The 13695-nt window shown below is 34.7% G+C and overlaps 1 long non-coding RNA gene across 1 annotated transcript; it reads left to right on the top strand.

Moving 5' to 3' along the window:
• Positions 1-679: 679 nt before the first annotated feature.
• LOC134805359 (uncharacterized) lies at positions 680-2091 on the top strand. The gene is made up of 3 exons (XR_010146269.1): positions 680-815; positions 1203-1331; positions 1851-2091. It is a non-coding gene; the product is annotated as an uncharacterized LOC134805359 (long non-coding RNA).
• Positions 2092-13695: the final 11604 nt, after the last annotated feature.

Below are 13695 nucleotides of genomic sequence, written 5' to 3'. Positions count from 1 at the left end.
ACCTCTTCACGCTTAAACCGCTGAACCGATTTAGGAAGGACATGGGATAATTTTTATCCCAGAAATCATCCCTTAAAGAGATGGAATTTTGTATGAGTACTTAACAAAAACTGCACAACAAACTTTGTCAATAGGAACTATCCCGCCCGCGCGGTGTGGTGTAGCACCGGCGCTGGTGCACGATTTAGTTGAAATTTGGTATAGAGATACATAGTTTGAGTCCCGGGGAAAGACAAAGGGTAGTTTTCATTCAAGAAATCTAAAGGGTGATTTCTTGAGGGGGTGAAAAGGGAAGTGGAAGTTTGTATGGGGAATCGATAAAAAGTAGATTGGATAAAAAATAAGCTACCCAAATTATTAACTCCACGCAGACGTCAAGTCGCGAAAGCTAGTACTTAATATATAAATTCGAAAGTGTCTGTCTGTTACCTCTTCACGTTTAAACCGCTGAACTGATTTAGTTGAAATTTGGTATGGAGATAGATCGAGTCCAGGGGAAGGACATAGAGTAGTTCTAGTTTTTATCAATCATCAATCATCATCATCATTAACATTCTACGTAGACGAAGTCACGGGCAGAAGCTAGTTTCTATATAAATTCAATAAGTAATAACGTGGTTTTGCCCGCCAACACGACACAAGTACACATACCTAAATCAATTACTTTGCAGATAGCGTTTGGTCACAGAATGTACGAAATAGCACAGGGGATTGGTAAGATCCAGACAAGATACGCATTGATATGGTGCTTGGTATCAGCTGTGATCACGTTTGTATTTCAGATCAGGATAATAGTGCGTAACGCCATGAAAAACGTGAGGACCTCTTTTCTATTGACCCTATCTTATCTTATTTATAATCTTGCTAACTGATGAGCAAACCTGTGCTATGGGCAATAAGTTCGTGTATGTATAAATATTGTTGGCACTTTGTTCGTATCCATATTTCTTGACGCGACTCTACCTACATGCCAGCCATATTTTTTCGTAGCATTTGCCGTTGTGAAGACGTGTTATAAGCTAAATAATTCAATATTATAAGTATAACTACAATTTATTTTCATAAGAGCTAATTTTTTCTACTTTTCATAGATAAATGTCTTTTGAAAATGCACTCCTCAGTTGAATTATGAATATTATGATCAATTGTTACATATTATACTAACTACTTATGTCGTAAATATGATATTATAATTATTGCAGAATTTAATAGGAGCCTTTCGAAATAATAAGAAGTACGGGCCGTCTGATCCGCGTGATCGTAAACGTCGGCGGCGGTACGACGCGTGTATAGATGAAAGACAATGTTTCCACGACTGTCTGTCCATAGATGTAAGTACTCGTATCTGCAAAGTGCAGACTTTCTTGGTATTAAAAAGGATTAAAAAAGTACCAAATCGAGGGATCAAACTTGTCGAACGAAGTCACAGGCGCAGGCTAGTAGCTATAATACAAATACAAAAATCGAGGCTGGCTCAATTCTCGATTTTTTTCCTAGTCAACGACATTCACGCATTTCATCGTTTCAACTAGTTTAAAAAAAGGATTAACGATGTCTACCTATTCAAGAACTTTTCATTTAAAAGTCAAGGGGTGATTTAGCATGTGAAGCCAGAGAGTGGCTTTGTGGCAACGTTCCTCCTTTCAGAAAATGCTTTCTGTGTTCTTCTATTGTGTAATAAAGGTTAAATAAATAATTGCGCCGTGACCATGCCGTGACGGCTTCGTCTCATTGTTTGACAGCTATGAAAAAAATTGTACTTTCTTCAACAATCACATGAACTTAGGTCATTAACTTGATATTTTAATTATGTTATAGTTATATTATGAATTATGAATGTATTATTTCAGGAAGAAATTGATTGTAATCATTTGCCGCTTATGAATACGGGAGAAGGGCGTTCAAGCATGGACTCGGAAAGCACACTTACGCAAATGTACGAGTCCGTAGCATCAAGAACGGAAAGCGTCGTTACTATTATGGAATTGAAACCTGACACTAAAGAGAAGCAGGCTTAATAATTATTACTTTAACATAACATGCTGTAACCGATCTGTTGCTGTTATTATGCGTAAACCGACATCAGTCATTAACTGTAGATTATTCGAACCCTGTACCAAGTCTCGAAGAATAAGCATGTTTTAATTAGAACTAAAGATTTGCAACCTTGTACTTAAAGATATTAACAAAAGTCAGATATGTTCCTATAAACCATTTAAATAATGTACATGTCTGGCTAACTAAGCGAAATATTCAATTCCGTGTTATTATTAGTCTTGCAATCAATTATTATAGACTATAATAACACGAAATTTAATATGTCGGCCTAATGGTCGAGGGCTGTATCTTCTCCCATAGAGAAAAAAATACATAGAGTGCTCACTCCGTACATCAGTTTTAGTCCCAAATCGACTATTATTTTCGTAGTCGACATCTAGCATCGAGTAGCGGAATTATTAGTAAGTATTGCTACTTGACAATAGATGTTGCAACGACCGAAAAGTTTAATGCTCAACTATTTTCAGCTAATATTATAACCTTATTAACCGGAACTTTATTTTCAACTCCTGCTTTTAATACTAGTTGTAAATTATTGTTCAATACAATTTTCGTGAGTCGCGACACTAGAGAATTCTAGTATCAAGTAGCGGTACTGATAATTCTGCTACTCGATGCTAGATGTCGACTGTGAAAATAATAGTCGTTTTGGTAGCAAAACTGATGTATGGAGTGAGCACTCTATTCTTACTAAGTATATTTCTCTATGCTTCTACATAAGGTTTCGCTTACCACTTACAGGCTTTAGAACCAGAAATTTCTCGCGAAACATTAAATCCATCCTTTAATACGATATTTTTTTTTGTCATAGGTTGACTACAAAGATAATATTTTCAATTTTTTTAAACATGCTAGTTTAGTAAAGTATAAGATTGCAATAACCTTACAACACTCGAAATCTACAAATATCTATTTCAAAGAAGTATTACTCCTTTTAGTTCGATGTAATTAAGTAAAGTGTTCTGATTTCACCATAAAACACTTACTGGTAAATCGAGTTCATCTGAATACCACTTACAAACGGAGATACCTACATTATTGGTTTTCGAAGCGTGTTGTAATTGATAAGTATGATGTCTTTCATGAGATTCGGGCTTAACTCATGATTATGATCAGCGGAATACTATGTGGGAGACAATCAATGTACTTAAACAATAGGCAATATACAACTAATATGTACTATACTAGATACACAACAAACACAGAGAATACCTACCAAACGTATGGCTTATATATTTCTGGTAGCCGCTCTTTAACATATTATTGCACGAAGTACAATATTATCCCGTTTCTGCTGCAAATGTCCAACATTTATTACTTATTATAACAAGGTGTATTTGATAACAGTCAGTACAAGTTAATTAAACACTAGAACTTGTTTAGTGTTAGTGATATAAGCATCATCGCGACTAGAGTATTTATTGTATGCTGGGTACTATGAACGCACCCTAAAACTGTAACTTAGTGTCACACAATGGTTGTCTGTATGTGTGTTGTAAGCATGATTTATTGTAATAATATATATTTATAATTAAGCTTCGATCTATCATTTATCACTAGCGCTGATTTGAGATGCGAACACCCCTGTAAATCGATATGGTGATATTTTTTTACTTTAAAAAAAATCTGTAGACGCTTTGCTGATCGCTAGAAAGGAAAACATTATGGGTATAATCTTACGAATCCAATAGGTCATTACATCGCCATCGCCGGCTCCCTTGCTATTAAAACACATTGTAACACTGCTGACAATAGAACAAAACCATGTACGTAATTTATTCGGGCTTATTTTTGCATGCCAACTTTAAGAAACTATGAAAACTTTAAATAAATTCAGGACATACCAAACATAATTATGAAAATATTATACAACTTAAGAAAATATAGCTTAACAAATAGGTACCGTAAAATGGGGTGAGTAGGGATTGCGAGGAGAGTCGGATTATGAATGGAGAGAGAAGGGACGACACCCCGGGGTGAGATAGTTTTTAAAGGCTACTGCTACCTAAATAATGTGTTCCTATTACAAATGGAGCTATAGTAATATTCATAATAAAAAAATCGATTCAACAACGTTTCAAAATCACCTTTTGTATGAAATCCTATCTCACCCCAACTACGAGGGACTACGGGGTGAGGAGGGATTTTGTGTTTATCGTTAAAGTTATGAAATGGAACTACCTAAAATCATAAAAAAATAAAATACAAACGGCCGGAACATTTAATATTAATAAAATTAAGTTTGCATAAAATGTTAAAATAAAATGTTATCGAGGTTTGAATGTCAGTTTTGTCCCTACTCGCCCCATTTTACGGTACTGATGTTTCGAACATGATGGGTTGACCCGACTGACCCATCAAGGAAGTTTTTCATGTCGTATGAAAGTACGGAACGTACTTGTTCTGACCTTATTCTTTCCCTTCCTTTTCGTTCGCAGTTCAATGCAGAGACGTTAAATTTATTATATTGTCACAGAAGAGACATTTTACTGGAATGCGTTTTACCCATTCACGTGAGTTATATATTTTTTTAAACCGATGTGAACATTGTGAACATTATTGCATTTTATCCACAAGTTGTGAGTTGTTTCCTCATTTTGGCTCTTAGATTTGACGTTACTTTCTCGGGTATTATATTATCACGAGGGCTTAAACAACAACTTTGCCTATGATTCGGTCAAATTGTGTTTTTTGAAAAACTAATTATAGCCAGCCTTTTATGTTGTAGCCTACCTACACCTTAGGGTATGGTGCTTTACGCACACTAGCGTCCCTTCCCCTCCCCCTGACGCAACCCCCCCTTTTTGCACGAAATATGTCCCAGTTCACAGTTTTTAAATTTTTTGAGGAAAGTATATATTACAGGAAAAAAGTGTCAAGGAAAGAAATAATCCTTAATAAATTCTCAATAAAAAAGGTTATATCGTTTTTTTTATATGTAGCACCATATTCATGAATTAGCTTGTCAAAATGCGAATAACATAGTTTTTACTTAGGGTTCGAAACTCGTTTAATATACACGGTGTAACATGAGGAAACTGAATAATTTTATCAGCGTATCCCTGGTCATATTTAGAGACAAAAATGTCCTATTAACTTTTTTGAAAATCGCCTAGTTTCAGAGTTAATACCAATTTCAAAAAAAACGAGTTTTTATTATTACATAGCGCAAAACGCCTTTTTGATGGCGATGTTGCTACTATGGGATTTAGTCTAAATATCCTTATTGATAGATGTCAAAGAGTGACAAGTAAACTTGTCAGTTAAAATGGATTTTTACTTTTTTTTTCGTAAAAATTAGCTTTTGCAAAGTGTTACTTGTCACTTTTTGACATCTATCAATAAGAATATTTAGACCACGTCCCATAGTAGCAACATCGCCATCAAAAAGGCGTTTTGCACTATGTAACAATAAAAACTTGTTTTTTTTTTAAAATTGGTATTAACTCTGAAACTAGCCGGATTTAAAAAAAAAATATAGGTCATTTTTGTCTGTAAATATGATCAGGAATACGCTGTTAAAATTATTCGGATTCCTCGTGTTACACCGTGTATAATAAATGAGTTTCGAATCCTAAGTAAAAACTATATTATTTCGAATTTTAACAAGCTAATACATGAATATGGTGCATCATATAAAAAAATTAATATGACCTTTTTTATTAAGGATTATTTCTTTCATTGACACTTTTTTCCTAAAATGTATACTTTCCTCAAAAAATGTAAAAAACTGTGAACCGGGACATATTTCATGCAAAAAGGGGGGGTTGCGTCAGGGGGAGGGGAAGGGACGCTAGTGTGCGTAAAGCACCATACCCTAAGGTATCATACTATATTCATAAAAGGCTGGCTATAATTAGTTTGTCTTCCCATACATTAGAACACAATTTAACCGGATCACTCCTTGTAGAACAAGTAACATCATACGTAGAGCCGGACCACGCTATGTTTTCCAGCCAAGTGCTAAGGCCAAATATGGAGATTATTGCAATATGTACGCGTTTTTTAGGGTTCCGTACCTAAAAAGAAAAAAAACGGAACCCTTATAGGATCACTCGTGCTTCTGTCTGTCTGTCCGTCTGTCACAGCTTAATATATTCTCGGAAACTACTGGACTAATTAAGTGCAAATTTGGTACACATATGTAAATTAGTAACCTAAAGACGGACATGTAACGTAAATTAATGAATTGTAAACATGGGGGCCACTTTTGGGGGTAAATATGTAAATTAATAAATGAAGTTTCTCAAACTAATATCGTGTTATACCTATGTCAAATGAAAGAGCTTATTTTGAGAATTTAAAATACATTCTTTTTATAAATTATAAAATATACAGGTTAGAAGTTATTTAAGAAAATAGCCAATAAATGACCAACCCCCTTCCCTCCTTTATCTCCGTAAATAAATAGCAGTTTTATAAAAAACCCGAATGCCAAGTTTTAAGACACATGTTTGAAGTTAACACGTGTCATTGATATTTCGGGGCGATTTCGGGGTCGGGTCGGTCCCAAAGTTAAAGTTGCTCAGTATAATGGGAATGCAGTTATTTTTTAGCCACAGTGTAGGTATTTAAAACAAAACAAAGAATATAAATTGTTATTCTAAATAAATATTAGAATATTCAGCTCGAATCATTCTTGAACTCAGGTCTCTGCAACTAATGCTAATAAAAAGTTGATGCCAATACTTTTCGCCTAATATTACCTATCCCATTCAAGGCTAACTGAAAAATAATTGTAAGTATTATTATAACAAACGTAAATATATGTATTTAGCTAATTTAAGTGGCCTATTATTGTTATAGTAATACATAAATAATGTCATTAGTAAAAACTATACAATTGATGTAATTGTTTCATTTACCCTTATGTTTAAGTAAAAACAAAATGATTGTGTATATTACACCGAGAAAAGTCTGCAGCGATTTTGATAGCACACGCAGTGCAAGTGTTATTTTAAACGTCAAACTTCTATGAAATTATGACGTATAAATAACACTTGCACTGCGTGTGCTGTCAAAACTGCTGCAGACTTTTCTTGGTCTGACTCAATAATATTATTTCAATTAGTGGCAATTTTAATCCAAAATGTACCTATTTATAGGTGTAAATCTCGGAAGTCTGACAATTCATTATCTTCTCGCGGGTCATAACAAAATGATTCTATGTTCTGCTGCTTTCATAAAGTCTTCATAGAATAATACCTAGTGCATTACGATACAAGTGCGAAAAGTAGGCAATTCGCAACTGGGTGACAAATTCGTTGGGTGGACGACATCCGGAAGATTGCGGGTCACTTCTGGATGAGATTAGCTTAGGACCGGGACAAGTGGCGTACTAGAAGAGAGACCTATGCTCAGCAGTGGGCGATAGAGGGTTATATGATAATATGATGATGATGTAGTAGAAACAATAAACATGCTCATAATATAAACTTTTTAATTTGTGACGTTACAAGTGATTGACAGATCCTATGAGAAATTTTATATCTATGACAAAATTCAATCAAACGTCAATCATTTTCAAGTCAAAATCAATAATAAATCATGAATCTTAAAATATATTTTGTAATGATTTAATAATTTAAAATATTTATAAATGCGCAAATCGAGTAGTTGTCGGTCTGGGAGCAAGGTCTTCAGCGATGAAGTAAGTTAAAATATATTAACCTACTCCCTAATGAACATAAATTTCGCAAATATATTCAGCTACACATTTATTTACTCGGTAGGCTGTAAAGCTAGTGGCCTTTGGAATGGCCCTTAAGAAAGCTATGTTGAATTGAATGGACGTTAAAAAGATTTGATTTCAAATAAAGATGATATTATTATAGTGATCACTGATCAGCAACAACTACTACAGTTCGTTTTTTAGCATTAGAAAGAAGGTAAGCGATCATGACATGTCTTTTAATTGAAAAACGCTTTTTCTTTCGCTTTTAGTAACTATTAGGTAGAAAGCAAAATAGTATAAATGATCGTATAGATTCATAATTGTTACATCTTTGCCGTGACTTGTTTTTAAAACGTGTTTTTCAATTAAAAGACACATCAAGACTGTTTACCTCAGTTTACCTTATTTCTAATCCTAAAAAAAACGAACTATAACTCCCATCATGACATAATATAAAGAAATGTCTCACTTTCATTTCACACTCAAACAAGATTACCTAGGTACCTATATATATTACCTTACCAAAAAAAGTATTTATTAAACATAGCTTAATTATTAAATAACACAATATAAAAGATAATTTATAACCTTCTTTGTTTCAGGCATTAGACAGAACTTATCATTTCAAATGGAAAAGTATACGAAATCTGTTGTACTTAACTTTTACATATTCCTCCCATCCAACATTTTATTACATGTTTAGACTAGCCCAACCTGCAGGTGTAGGTAATATAATATAATCAATAAATTACACTAATTACCTTTACGTCACCTTAGGCCCGTAAGTGGGATTTTCTTCCCACTACGCGAGAAGAAAATCTCACTTCTTGGCCAAGTTAGACAAACCAGGCGGTAATTCGTAAATCCAAAGATTGCATATTTATGGCCCTCACCTTCGATTCAGGCCACAAACACCTGCGATCTGGAGCATTTACGAATTCACCTCCCTAGCTATGATTACATATAGCTAATAGGGAGGTGAACTGTAATAGTACATTAGTACTATTACAGTACATATGGTGCTAATTTACCGCCCTAGTGCGGTAACTAGCACTATACGTGGGTAATTCTTATTCTTATGCATTTTTGTGTAACACGTAAGAATAGCATGTATTTTTATGAAAATAAGTAAACTCTATATCAATATAGTTAGCAATTTACCTCTAGTTTTAGGTCAACCTAAATGTATTGTCCTAAGAGTATTAGAAACATATAAAAAAAATATTACAAGTGCGAAATGTCACGGACCGTGCCGTGTGACTTCCCCAGATTTTGTGACATTTGATTTTTTTTGAAAAAATATGAAGTGATTTTGAAATAAAACACTAATCCTTGTTCAACAACACTGTTTAAAAATTGTATGGATTTATAACGATTTTATATAATTTTAAACAACATACATTTTGTGATTAGTTGTCGCGTCACCACCGCGCGTGGTAATATAAACATGCGGTACTCAGCAGAAAATTATCTTTACTACTGGCAGCCTTATTAAAGTTTTTTTAGAACAGCAACACTGTGTTGTTGTCATGTTTACAAATGGCTGAAGGGAGAAGTTTTACCGAAAATTATTTATTTGTGTTCATTTGAAAAAACGGTCAACCTTAACGCGTCACCGCCGTGTTAGAGTTTTAAAAGTAAGTTGCAGTTTCACGTTATTGTTTGTAACATAAGATATACCTCATACTTTGCAGATTAAGCTAATTATTTAACATTTGCAAAATCAAAGGAAATGTTCATGTAATATCGAACATGTTCCAAATTATCACGACCGTGGCCTCAAAAATCTGTCACCGCCACGGACTTTTGAGTCCACGTTCGTGACATATAGACACGTGGTCGTGTCATTCTTAATTCGTTTGATTAATTTAGAGGCACAGGCACTTTTCAGAAATGCATTTTTATTAGCTACAGATCATTTGCTATTATTGCCCGACTGCCAAAGCAAAAAAAAAACTTTTCCGCTTGTACGTATGTATAATGTGTATCGAATTATTTGTCACCTTCTACAGCCTTTATAGTTTGACGAATTTCAAAGCCTGAGCTGTCATTAGATTTGTCGTAGTCATAGGAGTGACTTAGGCTATGTTAAAATAACTATATAAATCAAAATAGCCGAGTTGGCCACCAAAATGCCGAAATGTCACGACTGAGGGACACTTTGTCACAACCGTGTTTATGTACTCATTTTATTTACCTTTCCTGAGGGTATTAAGCTTGACCATATGAATCAAAAATTGCTTTTTGTATGTAAAACGTTGTATGATACAAGTGCGAAAAGTAGGAAATTAACAACGAGTGGCGATAATTTAAAACACGACCGAGACAGTGTTTTAAATCGACACGAGTTGTATGAGTAATGTACTATTTCTACACTTGCTCGTAACATGGAAGTTATTGAACCGCTTTTAGGCTCATAATCCTAAATATTAAACACGCGTGGTTTTTCATTATATAGGTATCTACTAATGAATATTTGATAAGTTATTCATGTTGTAGATAAAGGCTTGTTACAATGCTTCATAATTATAATTTTTGTTGTTTTTTTTTCAGTGTCGATTTTCTATTTTACAGCCATCGCACTAGTACTTGGCATGGCATATATGTGGGCGGAGTTGTTTATAAAACAGTACACGCAACGTTTAGACTGGGATCAAAACTTAAGTCCGGTTTTAAAAGGCATAACAGTGGCCTTAATTATGCAATATACCTTGTTATGTTTACTGGTAAGCTTCATTTAAATGTTTTTAACATCATGTAGGTTAAATTCTTGTATGATTATTGTAGATTTACATCAATTTATAGTTTAGAAGAAAGTTTGTAAATTTAGGAGCACTCATGCAGTTAGGTCTTCTGAATTTACTGATCTCCTTTCACGAGGAGTTAGAAGTGGCGCGACCGTATATCGCCCGGACTGGAGCTGGGGGCCGATTTTTGAAATTCGATCACTCGATTTCGTGTATTTCGTTAAATGATATCTCCACTACTAGGCGTTTAAATTCTACTAATAGAATTGAAATCGAGTGGTTAATACCACTAGATTCCAAATGTCGATAGCTCGTAATTCAAAAATTAGCATTTCGCCGTTTTCCACCGATTTTCGAGTGACGAAATCGAGCGATCGAAATTCATAAATCGGCCCCCTGGAGCGGAGCTGGGTTCCACTCCTCTGAAGCCCCATAATACGCTCGCATGGCGTTCTCGCTACGAAGAACGCGAAGTTTAAAGATATATCTTTAAACTTCGCGTTCTTTTGGTCCCGATTTATACCAAAGTAGCACTCAAAAATATGAAATGTTGTCAATTGTGTATCGTTTGAATAGAAAAATAATGATTAGATTATATCTTGACCTGACATGATATTCTACAATCATCAGTTGTCGCGTGCACAATTTTTTAGTGTAATGTAGGTGCCTAGGTAGTGTGAAACAAAATATCTAAACAATGCGAGCACAATATGTTTTAAATACTCGTATCTTATTGAGAACATTACCTCTACTTACTTAGAATTGATGACTTTGTCTCCCATGTACCTAGTCATTTTCAAGGTTCCGTACCCAAAGGGTAAAAACGGTTACTAAGACTCCGCTGTCCGTCCGTCTGTCTGTCACCAGGCTGTAACTCATGAATCGTATTAGCTAGACAGTTGAAATTTTCACAGATGATGTATTTCTGTTGCCGCTATAACAACAAATACTAAAAACAAAACAAAATAAATATTTAAGTGGGGCTCCCATACAACAAACGTACTTCTTTTTGCCATTTTCTGCGTAATGGTAAGGAACCATATACGGAACCGTTCGTGCGCGAGTCAGACTCGCACTTGCCCGATTTTTGCATTTTAAACCGCTGCTTAATCAAAATTAATATCTGAACCAATTTAAAATATATGACAATAAATGATATAAAAATAGGCCCTAAGATTCGCAGGTGATGGTGCGCGATATTTGAGCAGCAGCTTCGCGAGCACCCCGGTATGGTCGGTGTGCACTCACTTCGTCAACAGCTCTCACTGCATGGGCTCTGAACACATCCTGCAATATTGTGAAAAGCCACACCCCAGAGAACTCCTTACATTAAACGTGACATCTGTGCACATATATTACATGTGAGTCTTTGCTAAGCTGATTAAATACTTAGAAGCTAGGCACCCAAAAACCTTTTAGTTAGATTAATATTTTCGATAGGGTTCGATGATTATGGTTACCCTATTCTTGTGTTAAACTGTCAATATGAAAACACTTATAATGTGTAACCACTTTACCAGTTTATAGTGTTACACAGGCGTTTCTACCTGTCTCACTCGAAACTGATTACAAACGAATAGGGTTTGTTTGAGGTTTCCTGTTGTATATTTATTATAAAATATATAGTCTAGTTCATTTCGGTCTAGTCACGTTGATAATCGATAGCCAGGGATTTTATTACGAGTTTAAATGATCGAAATTATGCAAATATATATAAGTATGACCATCTGAGAGGCTCCTTATTACGAATCTGAAGTCAAATTGGTAATAGGTAATCTACATTTTTGGTCTTTGTTGAAAATAAATATTTATAACTCTCTGCCCCATGTCTGAGGCCAAAACTGTAACAAACCGACCACCATCTTGAAAATCTGCAATTTAGGTCTGATCATGATGGAAATCGATATCTTCTGATCCGAATGGCCCCTTATTTTATCAATCTACGGTCTAAATTATTACAAACGGTCGCCTTTTCAAATTTCATATTTTTTGTTCGATTATATTGAGATCCACACAGGAGGACTGATCATACCAAAAATGCAGAAAATCAAGGTGATCAGATGGCCGTTTCTTCCAAGTATTTTACGTTACTTAGAAGAAATTCTATGAAATACTCTATCCAATACCCCTCATTGGTAACCAGTTCTGGTCCCTGGCTTTAGCAGGAAAAGTAAGAGAAGGATTAGAAATCCGAAATATAACTCAATCACGTCTAAATTAAATCAATGTGTAACACACAAAACTTTTGAAAAACTAAACCTGAATACAGTTTCTGTGTCAAAGTAAGTTACCTTTATCACCTCGAAAATCCTAGTAAGTAGCCATATCAATGTGGAACTTATGATTTGACAGGGAGTACATGAGAACTAATATCAGAGGCGCATGGACGTGGAGATTTTTTGTTGTTGCTGTAATATGGATACTTAATTTTTGCCTCACGACAGTACCTGACAGCGTGATATTGAAGGTACATACTTTGCAGTGATAAATGAAATGCCACCATAAACGTCAATTTGACAGTTTACTGTACTACATAGATCTGGGATATTACTAGGTACATTCACCTGCAATAATATGTTACACAACAATGGCCGCAAAAATATCTGACACAATCTTATTTGTAGAGCCATAAGAGCGTGTCATATATTTTTGCGGCCTTCGAAGAGTAACATATTATTGCAGGTGACTGTACATACTATACAGACCTTAATTAAAAAGCATGTAGTAACTCAGGGGATGAGAATATCGTGGAATCATTGGGCATTTTTTATTCGTAATTAGGCCAAATGTGTGGCCCGGCGCCCATCTATTCGAGAATGACTTTTTCTTGATTTCCGAGGCACGTTTTGGCCTTAGACTTTATTTATATTATACGGAGTTTACATATATCTTTGCTGTAAGTAAGTAAGTAAGTAAGTATAGTAAGCTGTAAGTAAGTAAGTAAAAGTAAGTAATATTCTTTACAATGCATATTATGCTCAGAAACTGGTACTTTAATGTGGGACAACATAGGCATAGAAAGTGCCACTTTTCTGCACGCCTGCGGGAAAGTAGCTTTTAGCTTTTTAATATACTAAATATTTCATAGTTTCGTGTTGTCCAAACCAAGGTAATATTTTAACAATTACAATCGAAGAATTTAAATTTTCATCCTATTTAAGTATAATCAATAAAACATTTATTAACACACTTAAAATCTTGATAGACTATGTGTGT

This window comes from Cydia splendana, chromosome Z (genome assembly GCF_910591565.1).
Source record: "Cydia splendana chromosome Z, ilCydSple1.2, whole genome shotgun sequence".
NCBI lineage: Eukaryota > Metazoa > Arthropoda > Insecta > Lepidoptera > Tortricidae > Cydia > Cydia splendana.
The sequence above is the reverse complement of the archived record's forward strand: the minus strand, read 5'-3'. Positions and strand labels throughout refer to the sequence as shown.